At 38.4% G+C, this 12,500-nt stretch overlaps 1 protein-coding gene across 2 annotated transcripts in view; it reads left to right on the forward strand.

The window, feature by feature from the left end:
- LOC135210289 (protein N-terminal asparagine amidohydrolase-like) overlaps positions 1 to 12,500 on the forward strand; it is a 213,913-nt gene that overhangs the window by 73,091 nt on the left and 128,322 nt on the right. The window lies entirely within an intron of this gene.

Genomic DNA, 12,500 nt, shown 5'->3' on the forward strand with positions numbered 1-12,500 from the left:
CTCTCCAAATGCTCTTGGGAACGTCGGCGTGAATGAGGGATGTTTAACATTTTTATTATTGAGTGTATGTAAATGTGTTAATTGCATGTATGCACACCAGTGTAAAAGAAGTTCTGTATGTGTTTATATTGTATTTTAAATTTCATTTTCATTCATCAAAGCACTTGAATGTCCTTATCGGTCCCAGTGCTAATGTTCCGTTCCGCTACAGTCCCTCGGGCCAGCCCTGAGAGAGCTGATAATTCTGTGATCTGGTAAAACTTTTTAATAATCACAGAGGGACGGTACGGTTCAGTCAGTCAATTAACAGAAGCTTATCAAATTGGCAATTCTAAGCATATTGCGATCCGTCACGACATGTTTAGCAGATCATCATTTTCAGTTGTCTCGCGAGTGGATGAAAATGTATGAAAGTGAGCGTTATCTCTACATAAGCTTGGTAAATCTAGGGCATTGGCAGTTAGGTAATCTCCCATTTAGACTTGGAGAGACCATGGACTAAAAGTAATTCACTGCAGATAAGTAAAAGGGAAGACTTATTTGCGAGTGAGATAGCCTGCTGTAAACAGATTATATATTGAAGGATAGTCTCTACTAAGCAGGAGTATCCATTCGTTGCTGTTTGGACCCTGTCAGTGGACTGACTAGAAGTGAAGGCTTGGAAACTAATAATTATATATTGATTTTATTGCTTCTAAAGGTGAGTTTACACTAGGCTTTACCCCACGCTGCATAGGTAAGACTCATCACTAACTCCTCTCAAATTCTTGTTAGCCCCACCTACTGGACTGCTCATCAAGACCCACGCCGCACCACTAACTCATCCATTAGTAATGAGCAGTCCAGTAGGCGGGGCTAACAAGAGTTTGGGAGGAGTTGGTGATGAGTCTTACGTGTGCACCGTGGGGTGAACCCTAGTGTAAACTCACCTTAAAACCTCTGGAATAGTCGCATGCATCAAGTTCCTTGAGATATACCTACCTCCGAAGAGCATAGTCTGCCTGATAACCGCAGGTATATCAATTAGACGACGCAGATCGAAGAGATCCAGGCTGTCAGTCAGATAAACTGCCCAACGGCGGAAACGGATGCTGCGAAAATGACGGGAGAAATTAAACGCAAAACTAGACAACAGCTTCCGCCAGAATCTCCATCTCACGGGATGGAAAACCTGGCGGCGCCATGGGAAAGATCTCATAAGGAAATCTGCTTATCTCTGCGGGAGCATCGAGCAAGCATTTTCCACCGATGGCGGTGGGGTGGGGGGGGTTAGGGGGGGGGGGTTGACATGGTTCGGCCAACTGAATTACTTGACGTTAGTTGTACTTTTATTGTTTAATCCTATTTTGTTCTTCATTTGTAAATATCTTTGGCAATTAGATTTTCCATCAGTTTTTATTCCTTACTCCAAGCTTTAACTCTGCCAGTTTTGCTTTTGATCCGAGAATGGTCGTCTTATGGAAGTTCTCAATATTTTCTTCATTTTCATTATCCTTATTTGTTTCGAATTGGCTGTAAAAGGACATCAGCTGAGTCGTGAAATTGAATTTTAAAGTGAACTTTAAAATTTTATACTTATCATACATGCATCCACACTATATACATGCGTGTATGTATGTATGGATAAAGATGAAGTTCATTTTAAAAATAAGTTTCAAAACTTATCTGATGCCCTGTTACCTCCAACTTATGTGTGTATATATATTATATATATATATATATTATATATATATATATATATATATATATATATATATATATATATATATATATATATATTGTGATCATACCAATGAAGTCTGTCGAGTAATCTCATTAAGGAAACAGTCAAGGAAATAACTGATTGTAGCCAGTGATAAAAGTATAGCATACGCAGGTATAAATAATTATTATGCAATATTGTCGGCTCATGTTTCACCCAGTATTACTCAAACCAAGGGTTCAGGAACGGGATGTCTTCGTGAAGTGATACCAGGCCAATCAGGAGTCGCCTCACCGCCAAAAAAAAACCTCTATTGAATTACCTTATCTTCCTTGTTCCTTTAGCTTACCTGATTCCTTACCTGCTTCTATGTGGTCCCCCCACACCCCTTTTTTGTTCTAGATCCTTCTCCTTCTCTTGGCGTCTCGCTCGCCTCTTCGGTTTTTTTCCCTGCACATCTGACCTGATATTTACAACCCTTCCATTCCTCCCTCCCCTTCCCCCCTCCCCATCCCCGTCTCCCACTTCTTCCTTCGTGACCCAAGAGAACGGTGATCGAGGTCATGTGTAGTAGTATGTTCGTATGTACATACGTATAGCTATGCCCGTCGTAAAAGAGTTGGGCGCCTTCAAAACGCTATCGTAACCAATGAACCATGATGCTTATTATATACATAACGCTGAGCGTAGCTTCCTCCTCTCTCTCTCTCTCTCTCTCTCTCTCTCTCTCTCTCTCATGACGTGTGTTTGTGAAAGTCGGCTTTACAGCAGCTAAAATAGTTAAACTTTAAACTCGGTGCTTCATAACTTCATAAAGAACTGGAATATAAATGAAATGATCAGGAAAGTTATCTAGTTTGAGATGTAACGTGCATTCGTATGTGGCGATGTATACAGACATATTTGAATGACCACATGGAGATTTTATTGCAAGAGCTTTCATTCTCATCGTCATTATTAGTGTGAGGTGGTATACAGTTTCCGTCCATTTGTACGCCTGTTTGTCGATGTGTCTGGTGTGCTTACCTCTCTGATCACAACTACGTACTTCTGAATGATCCGTGAAATTTCAATCACATTTGGTATATACAAGGTTGGAGCATCTTCTATGGATGTGCTTAAAGGCAGACCTTTCACCTACTGAATAAAACCGTTTGCTTGCTCGGGAGTAAGCTTACGCACTACTTTGTTGTTGTTCTTGCTGTTGGTCTTGTGGGGGGGGGGGTGGGGGGGGGGTGGGAGGCGGTGGTTACGAAAGCCTAAAAAGTTTCTGAAAAAGGTGTTTCGCGTTGAGTTAAAGGTACAGGAATTTTAGGATAGCATATTTATGATTTATTTATTAGAATGAATATATAAGAAATAAAAATTGTGAATGTTAAACAGTACAGAACAATTATTTCTAATAAAATAAAACTTATTTACTTTAATTTTCGTGGGTGAAACCACGCTCTATTTGACCATAGATTTTAGCACGGGCCTCGAGTAAGCTGGAGGTCGGACGACTTTTTAAAAAAAAATTTAAAGGTGAAATTATGGGTAAACATTCTGTAGATTCTTCACACAACTTTGACCTTGGCCATCACTTTTGAGCCAGAGGGCAGCATACTAGTATATACACTACGTACGTAAACTCACTATTCAAAATTTTGCAGATGACAGGATGGTCAGTAACCATGTGACCTTACCCTTGACCTGGTTGAAAATAGCTGCCATCATATGCTTTCCTAGCGCCTCAGTGGCGCGATCGGTACGGTCTTGCCCTGCCACCGAGTTCGATTCTCGGGCATTCCATTGAAGAGTGAGAGATGTGAATTTCTGGTGATAGAAGTTCACTCTCGACGTGGTTCGGAAGCCACGTAAAGCCGTTGGTCCCGTTGCTGAATAACTAGTTCCATGCAACGTAAAAACACCATAAAAACAAACATGTTTTCCTGTTTCACAACTACTTCTGTTCGGGAGAAAATTGTTTTGAGTTGAATTGTATCTTTGGAAGATTGTGAAAGTTTTTTGCAACAATTAGTCTGGTTTTCGGTATGGGATGTATATATATATATATATATATATATATATATATATATATAGTAATATATATATATATATATGTGTGTGTGTGTGTGTGGTGGTGTGTGTGTATATATATATATATATATATATATATATATATATATATATATATATAGATATATAATATATTATATACTTTACTTTAGCAGTACTCTCAGAATACTGTTATAATTACCATTAGAATATAAGCAGGGCGAGATTTGGTGTACCATCGTATTCCATAATATTAATTAAACAAGAAAAATACTTAGTTTGAATGTTCTTCCTTTGTATTTGAGATAGAATGGTATCGAGTTTATATTTTTCTCTGTTAGAGGAGAGTAATTTGCTATAGATCTTACGGATAAGAAAGGTGTCCGTAATTTTCTGTAGATCTTATGTATTAGAAAGGTTTCCAATTCGATCTTCCTTTGGAAGTTTATTTGCTCAGTTATGGACTGATTTTGGGAAAAGGTGCGAGCTAAGTGGAGACTTCTCTGACGGGAGTGGGGGGGGGGGGGGGGACCTGGAGTTCATGTTTAAGAAAATGTCCCCCAAATATTGCAAAAAATTCTCCCCATGAAGGATTAACTCATAAAATTATGTATTTAGAACATTTCCATTTGACTGCTGGTGTGTCTTATGTAAAGGCCGATTCTTCATTGAATCTCAGGTTGAAGATGCGGAACTTAATAGCTATACATACAATGTTGTATATGTTTCAAGAAGTTACTCTCCAATGTATGAATATCGTTTTCCATACAAGTATTTTATGAAAAGGAAATAAGTTATATAAATTTTACTTCTGCAGAAGTTAGCTTTCATTAGGATCTTTTTTAGAGAGAGAAAAAAAAAACGGAATGATACATTCATCTTAAGAAAGATGTAATGTTGAAACAGAAAATTTTAAAAAATGAAACGAAATAGGGCCAAATCAAGCAGAAACAAAACTATAGATTATTTGCAGTTGAGGATTATAGTCAAGTTTTCTTGTTAATGGCTGCGCTTTTTTTTTTTTATTTCCAAAATTGTGCAAGCATTGATTATGTCAGTGAAACTAATATATATATATATATATATATATATATATATACATATATATATATATATATATATATAATATATATATATATATATATATATATATATATATATATATATAAGATCTAGCAATTATTTTAGATAAAAGTTGCAAAGACTGAAAGTAAAGTAATAAAACGAACGAAATGAAGAGAAGAGAAGAGAAGAGAAGAGAAGAGAAGAGAAGAGAAGAGAAGAGAAGATAGCAACCGGACGCGAGTAATGTATTCCATAGAGGCCTGATAGTATTAACCAAACATGGAGTGATTTTACTTCTCTGGAGGGAGTTGCTAGGGAATGCTTTTTATTCCTCCCTCCTCTCTCTCTCTCTCTCCTCTGCCTCCTCTCTTCTCTCTCTCTCTCTCTCTCTCATTTATCTTGTTAAACGGAGAAACCGGGATAGCTGCAAAAAAATATGAATATAATCTGGATGTTTCCTTTACAAGCAAAAGTAGGTTTTCTGCTTTCATAGTTACGGCAGAAACCTGCAAGTGGAAGGGGCCCGTTAATAATAATAATTATAATAATAATAGTGGTTAAAAACAATAATGCCCTGGTTTTTTAAATGTAAATATCTTCATTGGAGTTTAAAGTTTTACATTTTTAGAGTTATGACCCATAAACATTCCTGTTATAGTGGACTATATTCATGAATACTTGTTTATTTATTTATTTATTTATTTATTTATTAGTTTATTTATTTACTTATTTATTTATTTATTTATTTATTTGGAGAGAGAGAAAGAGAGAGGATGCTGAAATGAGGCGATTTAAGTTTAAAATAAAAGGGTCACTTACAAATAAAAAAGTTTGTAGACCAAGATGAAGAAAGGAACTTTAGAAACACCGACTGAAAAGAAAGCTATTTTGCCTACGAGAGAGAGAGAGAGAGAGAGAGAGAGAGAGAGAGAGACCCGGAAACCGAGTGTGGCTGCCATCATCACCCAGGTCACAACTTCCGCCGACAAAAACATGAAGGAGTTATTACTCGAGACATTCCCTTTCTCACGCGTTTAAGCTTCAGTTCAGCGCTCTTGCGCGTGTGTCTGCCCTCGGGCTGTGGAAAGAGGAGGATTAGGACTCTCTCTCTCTCTCTCTCTCTCTCTCTCTCTCTCTCTCTCTCTTTGTACTTGTTCCTCCCTGGAAAGAGATGCTCGGGAGTAAGATGTTGCAGTGAAGTGCCCTTTGGAGGCTGCAAATGTTCTACTTCTATTTCCACTTCATCTTCTAAAACCTCTGTATTTGTACGTGGCATCTTTTTTGTTTTACTTATTCAATCTCATTTCAGCATCTTTCTCTCGCGCATTTGGCTGTGAAAATGCGTTTTATTTATTTATTATTATTTTTTGTTTTCCTTTTTTTCTGACTTCTTGATAATTCAATCCTGGATCAATCGTGGTTGTTATTCTTAATTGTTGAATCCATAGCGAATATTTCTTTTTTTTTTTTCCTCTGCAAGAACTATTTATTGAAGACCAGAACTTGTATAATTCACCAATCCGTTTTGCCGCGTCTGTTATTTATCATTTTCTTATGATTCTAAGTTATCCCCCTTTCTTTCCCGTGATGTTTTCGTCTTTTAAAACATTTGCTATCCACCCCTTTTGGTCTTCCGTAACATTGCCCTGTTTAACCATATTTTAATTTCAGTTGGCTTTCTTGTTTTGACAATTTTCTGGGAAATTTCTGAAGTAAAGAATGGCAGAGTGAATTAGAAATGACCCAGAGTAGTATCATGAGTCTTGAAATGAAGAAACAAATCCACAGAAATGCATATGTACGCACATTCCAAGATAAATCTGTACAGAGGAAAACTTTCAGTACAGATTTATCTTTAAATATATGCACAGATATACATAATTGCGGATTTATTTCTCCACTTTTGCAATAGCTGGCGCGTTGCGAATGTTTCCCCCTTAAGGTCAGGGTGTGACAGGTGCTGTCGAAATAAGATCTCTCGATTCCTCTCGCTTCTGACGAAGAAGAAATTCCCTGCCAGTTACACCGTCCTATTTACTGTTTCTTACCTCGAAGTCGTTAATCACGGTCGTAACTACTTTCTCTCTCTCTCTCTCTCTCTCTCTCTCTCTCTCTCTCTCTCTCTTGTCGACTATTGCTGTACAATTACCCGAACCTGAAGTCCCCTATCATAACCAGTGACGCCGTGGGGTTCACCTCCTGATGATATCAACGCCGACAGGAGAAAGCTCGCTAGGGGCATCTCCTCCTCCTCCTCCTCCTCCTTCCTCCTCCTCCTCCTCCCCTCCCCTCCTCCTCCTCCTCCTCTCCTGGTTTCTTATCCCGCTTATTTTTCCTGTTTTTTTCCCCTTCCCCTTTTTCCTCTTTCCTCGTATTCAGTTATTCTGCGTCTTGCATTGCATACAGACATACACTTATTTATTTGTGTATAAATCTATATTTTCATTATATATTATATAATATATATATATATATATATATATATATATATATATATATATATATATATGAAATTCTTCGTGGTATTTACATAAGTAAGCGCTACTTGCGTGTGTACGCTCGTAAATAACTGTGTATGTAAATCCTCTATAAATACGTAGATGGTTTACGAAATTGCTAAGTATTTTTTATTGCTGCTTTGAATGAATGCATGAGTACTTACAATAACTTGAACAATAGTCATAGTGGGTTGTTGTGGTAACTCTTAAAATTCGTATCCATTCTGAATTTATTCTTCGCTTGGTGTTCTGTTTATTCAATATCTCTTGAAAGTTCGCAGTACCCTAAAAGTAAGTAAGGTGATCTCTTGAAAGATCTGCAAATCTTGCTATTTTATGCTTATACCCCTGCCCTTTTAATAGATGTTCGTTCGTTCCCTTTACTGTACCTCCGTTCATATTCTCTTTCTTCCATCATACTGTTGATTCATAGTACAACTGCTTTGAGGATTTCCTCCTGCTACATCCCTCAAATATTTGTACACCTAATTTCCCTTTCAGCGCTGACTGATCTCATAGGTCCCAGCGCTACGCCTTTGGCCTAAATTCAGTATTTTATTCTAATCTGTTCTAGTAATTTTAGAGGGACCGCTGGATTCTACCAAGCGACCGGAGAAGGATATAACAGTAATACGAGTTCATTTTTAGATTACAGCTAAGTCAAATATTTTAAATCTTCATAGACATATTTCTGTTCTTTTGCATAAAGTCGTATTTGTATCCTAAGTTTAAATCTCGCGATGTAAAAGTCCCAAAGAAGACTTTCGTGCCGCTGTATACTTCCAGAGAGAGCGACTTTGGGGAGCGCGTAACCTAACGAACGATAGAGCTTTTGCTCTTTTTACAGCCCCGGAGAGTAGTACTATATCGAGTCCTGATGGAAATGAGGGGCGTCGATTCCTTTTGCAACGTGGGCTCGGGCGGCCCTCCGTAATGAATAGGCAGTGAGGAGAGAGAGTGATTACGACTCTTTAGTGGCTTGTTACTAGAAGGCGCCGTTCCCGAGCGCGTGTATTCCTTCAGATCTATGGAGGGAATGACAAAGGCTGCGCCTGGCGAGAAAGAACCCCCGGACATTCTTGCCGTACCGGAGTCTCGTGTTAGACAACCAGCTTCCTTAGTCTGATTTATTCGATCGTGAGGCTGCATCGATGGATGTTACGGATTCGTCTTTTCACGTGTGTGTGTGTGTGCGTGTGTGCACTCTATGGGGAGCTATGAGTCGAGCTCTTTCAATGGTTTAGTCAGGTGGGCCCATTCGGGGGATTGTTAGATGTCTAGAGCCACTTGTTAGCGAATGTGAAATACCAGCAGGTGTTCCCCAGTGAATTGCTTCACCCGCGCATGAATTGTGGCTCGGGAAAGCCGATCGCCGTTGAATTTGAGGGTGGAAGTCCACTAGACCTAAAGGAAAATAGACGTAGCACCCACCACTGAGACTATAGTAGATTCACAACAACCTTGCATTTGATGTCTAGGCCAGTCATTTACGACGCTCCTGATTGGCTGTTGATAAGCCAATCACAGGGCTGGAAACTCTCAGTCTCTGTCGAGAGTTCATATAGGTAGGATGTATGCTCAACCTCTCCTGAAAGACGTATCCCTCAGGAGAGGTGGAACATAGATCCTACCCATGTGAACTCACGAGAGAGACTGAGAGTTTCCAGCCCTGTGATTGGCTTATCAACAGCCAATCAGGAGCGTCGTAAGGGACTGGCCTAGAAATCAAATGCACGGTTGAGGTGAATCTACCATAGTAAAACGAATCGCCAAAGCTGTTCGCTAGTCACATCTCCAAAATTTCGGTGCCAGTTGGTTAATCATGAATAGATTTTTAGTAAAATGAATTGTCAAAGCTGTTCGCTAGTCACATCTCCAAAGTTCCTGTGCTAGTTAATTGTGAATAAGTATCCGAAGTTACCTAGCTATGAAGATAAATTCTAAACGATCAAAAATTGCAGCTAGGTCTAAAAATGCTAGCCATTCGTGTCTGAGAGTTTATTGCAAGCTAACTTTAAAAGCACCTTTCTTCTTTTCTTGCTATGATAAACCCTTGTAGGCTCCAAAGGGAAATCAGCCTGCTATGGTCTTGACCTGCCACCTCGCTGGCCGCGAGTTCGATTTTTGGGCATTCCATTGAGGAGTTAGATATGTGTACTTCTGGTGATAGAAGTCACTCTCGACGTGGTTCGGAAGTCACGGAAAGCCGTTGGTCCCGTTGCTGAATAACCACTGGTTCCATGCAACATCAAAACACCATACAAACAAACAAACACGCTATGAATGAATTAATGAAAGAGGTGAAGGCTGCTTGATTATACGGCTGATAGATCCGAATTCACGTCAGCAGGAAGGAGGAATGAATTTGCTTCCCTTTTCAACATTTGAAGATCGTAAGACTCCACAATTGCACTAGACAAACTAATCCACGTTTGAGTTGCGGCCAAAACAAGATTCCTGGGAAACTGAGTAGTAAAGAACCTGATAGGAGAAGACGATTCTATGTAGCAGCAAGTTCCTCATTGGACGAGTGGTTAACGTGCTTGCCTACCGACTCGGTAGTCTCCGAAGTTCGCTTCCCCCTCTCTGCCAACGTGGAATCAGAGGAATTTAATTCTGGTGGTTGAGAAACTCATTTCTCGATATAATGTGGTTCGGATCCCACAATAACCTGTAGGTCCCGTTGCTAGGTAACCAGTTGGTTCCTATCCACATAGAAAATCTAATCCTTCGGGCCTGACCTATCTAGGGTTTATAGTAACTAGTGAAAGATGTACAGGCATATGTTTTATATTCTCATTTTAATTTTTTATTTAGCTTGTTTTTTCAATTCTTAAATGTTTTTTTTATATAAGTCTTAAAAGTGTGTTGCATTTACACTGTTGCTAGTCTCTGTTTTTGCCAAAAAAGATGGATAGTTAAATATTAATAACTTGCAGTTTTATATATTTAACACACACAGAGAGAGAGAGGAGAGAGAGAGAGAGAGAGAGAGAGAGAGAGAGAGAGAGAGAGAAGAGGGTCCTTCATATATCTCTCAAGACTAATAGCAAAGCCAGGTTTAATGATATATTGGGTACCAACACGGGTGGTTATTTTCTCGCCCGCTGCCCAAGTGTAGGCGAGGTTACCGAAGGCGTGGCTGCTACGGCCATCGGAGTGGAGGCTTCGATAACCATTTTTAATTGCTTGTGAAACATGGCTCTGCCTGCTTTTGCGCTGCCAGGGACAATGAATAACTCCGATGCCACACACTTTTTTTCTCAGTCGGGATTTTGTCTTTTTTACTCATCATCTCGGGACAAAAATGCTCTAAAGTAATGTTATTTATCACATGAATTTTGATTTATTGAAAGATCAGACAAGTTTCGTCGGCGCAATCGAATTTTCAGTACGGCGTATAATGCGCTCTCTCTCTCTCTCTCTCTCTCTCTCTCTCTCTGTATGTAAGTATGTATGTCTGTATATATATATAATATATAATATTATATTATAATATAATATATAATTATTATATATTATATTATATATAATATAATATATATTTATCAGAGGCCATAACTGTTTTGCAGTAGGAGCGTATAATGTTGTACATATACGTGTATATATATATATATATATATATATATATATATATATATATATATATATATATATATATATATATATGCATGCGCATGTATATATCAGATCCACTGTTTTGCATTGATATCACGGGTATTTCTTTAATGCTTCAAAATAACGCTAAGTAATTAAGAGAAAGAATATAACTTTATTTGCGTTGGAGTAACTTTGTATAGGAATGTGTTCAGTTGCCAGAGATATCGCTTCGACATATCCTTATAGCGAGAAGTTGAATTTCGGGAAAATTTGATTAAGTCATAATATTTCAAGTAATTGTTTTTCCCCGTATATCTAAATTATCTATGGTTGTCACTATATTTTTGACATTGTTATTTTCACAAAAACCAACTTGATTGTCTGTTTTTGCGTATTTTTAGAGCTAATTTTTTTAAAATACAATTTTCTGTGTCTATCTTATTTTTAACATTCTTATTTCCACATAAACCAACTCAATTGTCTCATTTTGCGTATTTTAAGAGATAATTTTTTTAAAGCAATTTTCTGTATCTATCTTATTTTTGACATTGTTACTTTCACATACACCAACTCAATTGTCTCTGCGTATTTTTAGAGCGTTTTTTTTTTTTTAAATACAGTTTTCTGTATCTATCTTATCCTAAAATCATTCGTACGATTTATAGTAAGAAGCTTCCTCTCAGTTGACGTAGCCTGAAACTGACAGTATTTTAGCGCCTCTTTTCCTGGAGTTCTGTCGAACAGGAAAAATTCAGTGAAATATTGAGGCTCCTCTGCTCCTCGTCCCTTTCGTGGCAGGAGAGTAAGTCACAAGAGTGTGGAAAGTGAGTGACAAACGCCAGTCATCACAGGCTCTCTCTCTCTCTCTCTCTCTCTCTCTCTCTCTCTCTCTCTCTCTCTCATCTCCTGCCCCGATGCTCCCCTCTGAGGAACGTCGTTTCGCTGATGTACCGTGTCTTTTGGGCCTGTCGGGGAAGGGGAGTTCGGGTGGGGGGGTGGCCCAAGGGAGGTAAGGGAAAATGATAACACAAGACATCGACTGAAGTGGAATTGCTCCAGGAGAGAAAGTTTTTATTTTGAGATGCTCAGTGACATTGCATATTATGACAGGAGGCATCTCTCTCTCTCTCTCTCTCTCTCTCTCTCTCTCTCTCTCTTTCTTGTGGATGTTTTGGAATGGTAGTTTGGGACAAAACTCGTATTCTATTGCAGTATTGTACCTGGTACATGTCAGAAAATCATATTTTTGCTGAGTTTGTTCAAAATGTTAGCATTTTATATTATTCAGTTATAGGATAATTCCATAGATTAGACGGGCATCCCAAAATCAATTCGAGCGCATCGGAATCATTTGCTAGTCGTCTGTGTAACCGCTGATTTTCCTGCTATTTTGATAGGAACTTATAAGTTTGTTTACTGAAACGATGCTCTTACATTTCTGTTTTCTTTGGCACTAGATATCTTCGTGTGATTACTTAATGATTATTGCATTACTTATGAAGGTGGCTCATTTCCATTTTTCCAGTCATTTCTTTTCCAGGGAATCTCCCACAAGCACAGTCTGTCTGCTTTCTTTGATACTGGATATCGTGTGATTA

Source organism: Macrobrachium nipponense, chromosome 39 (genome assembly GCF_015104395.2).
Source record: "Macrobrachium nipponense isolate FS-2020 chromosome 39, ASM1510439v2, whole genome shotgun sequence".
Classification (NCBI taxonomy): domain Eukaryota; kingdom Metazoa; phylum Arthropoda; class Malacostraca; order Decapoda; family Palaemonidae; genus Macrobrachium; species Macrobrachium nipponense.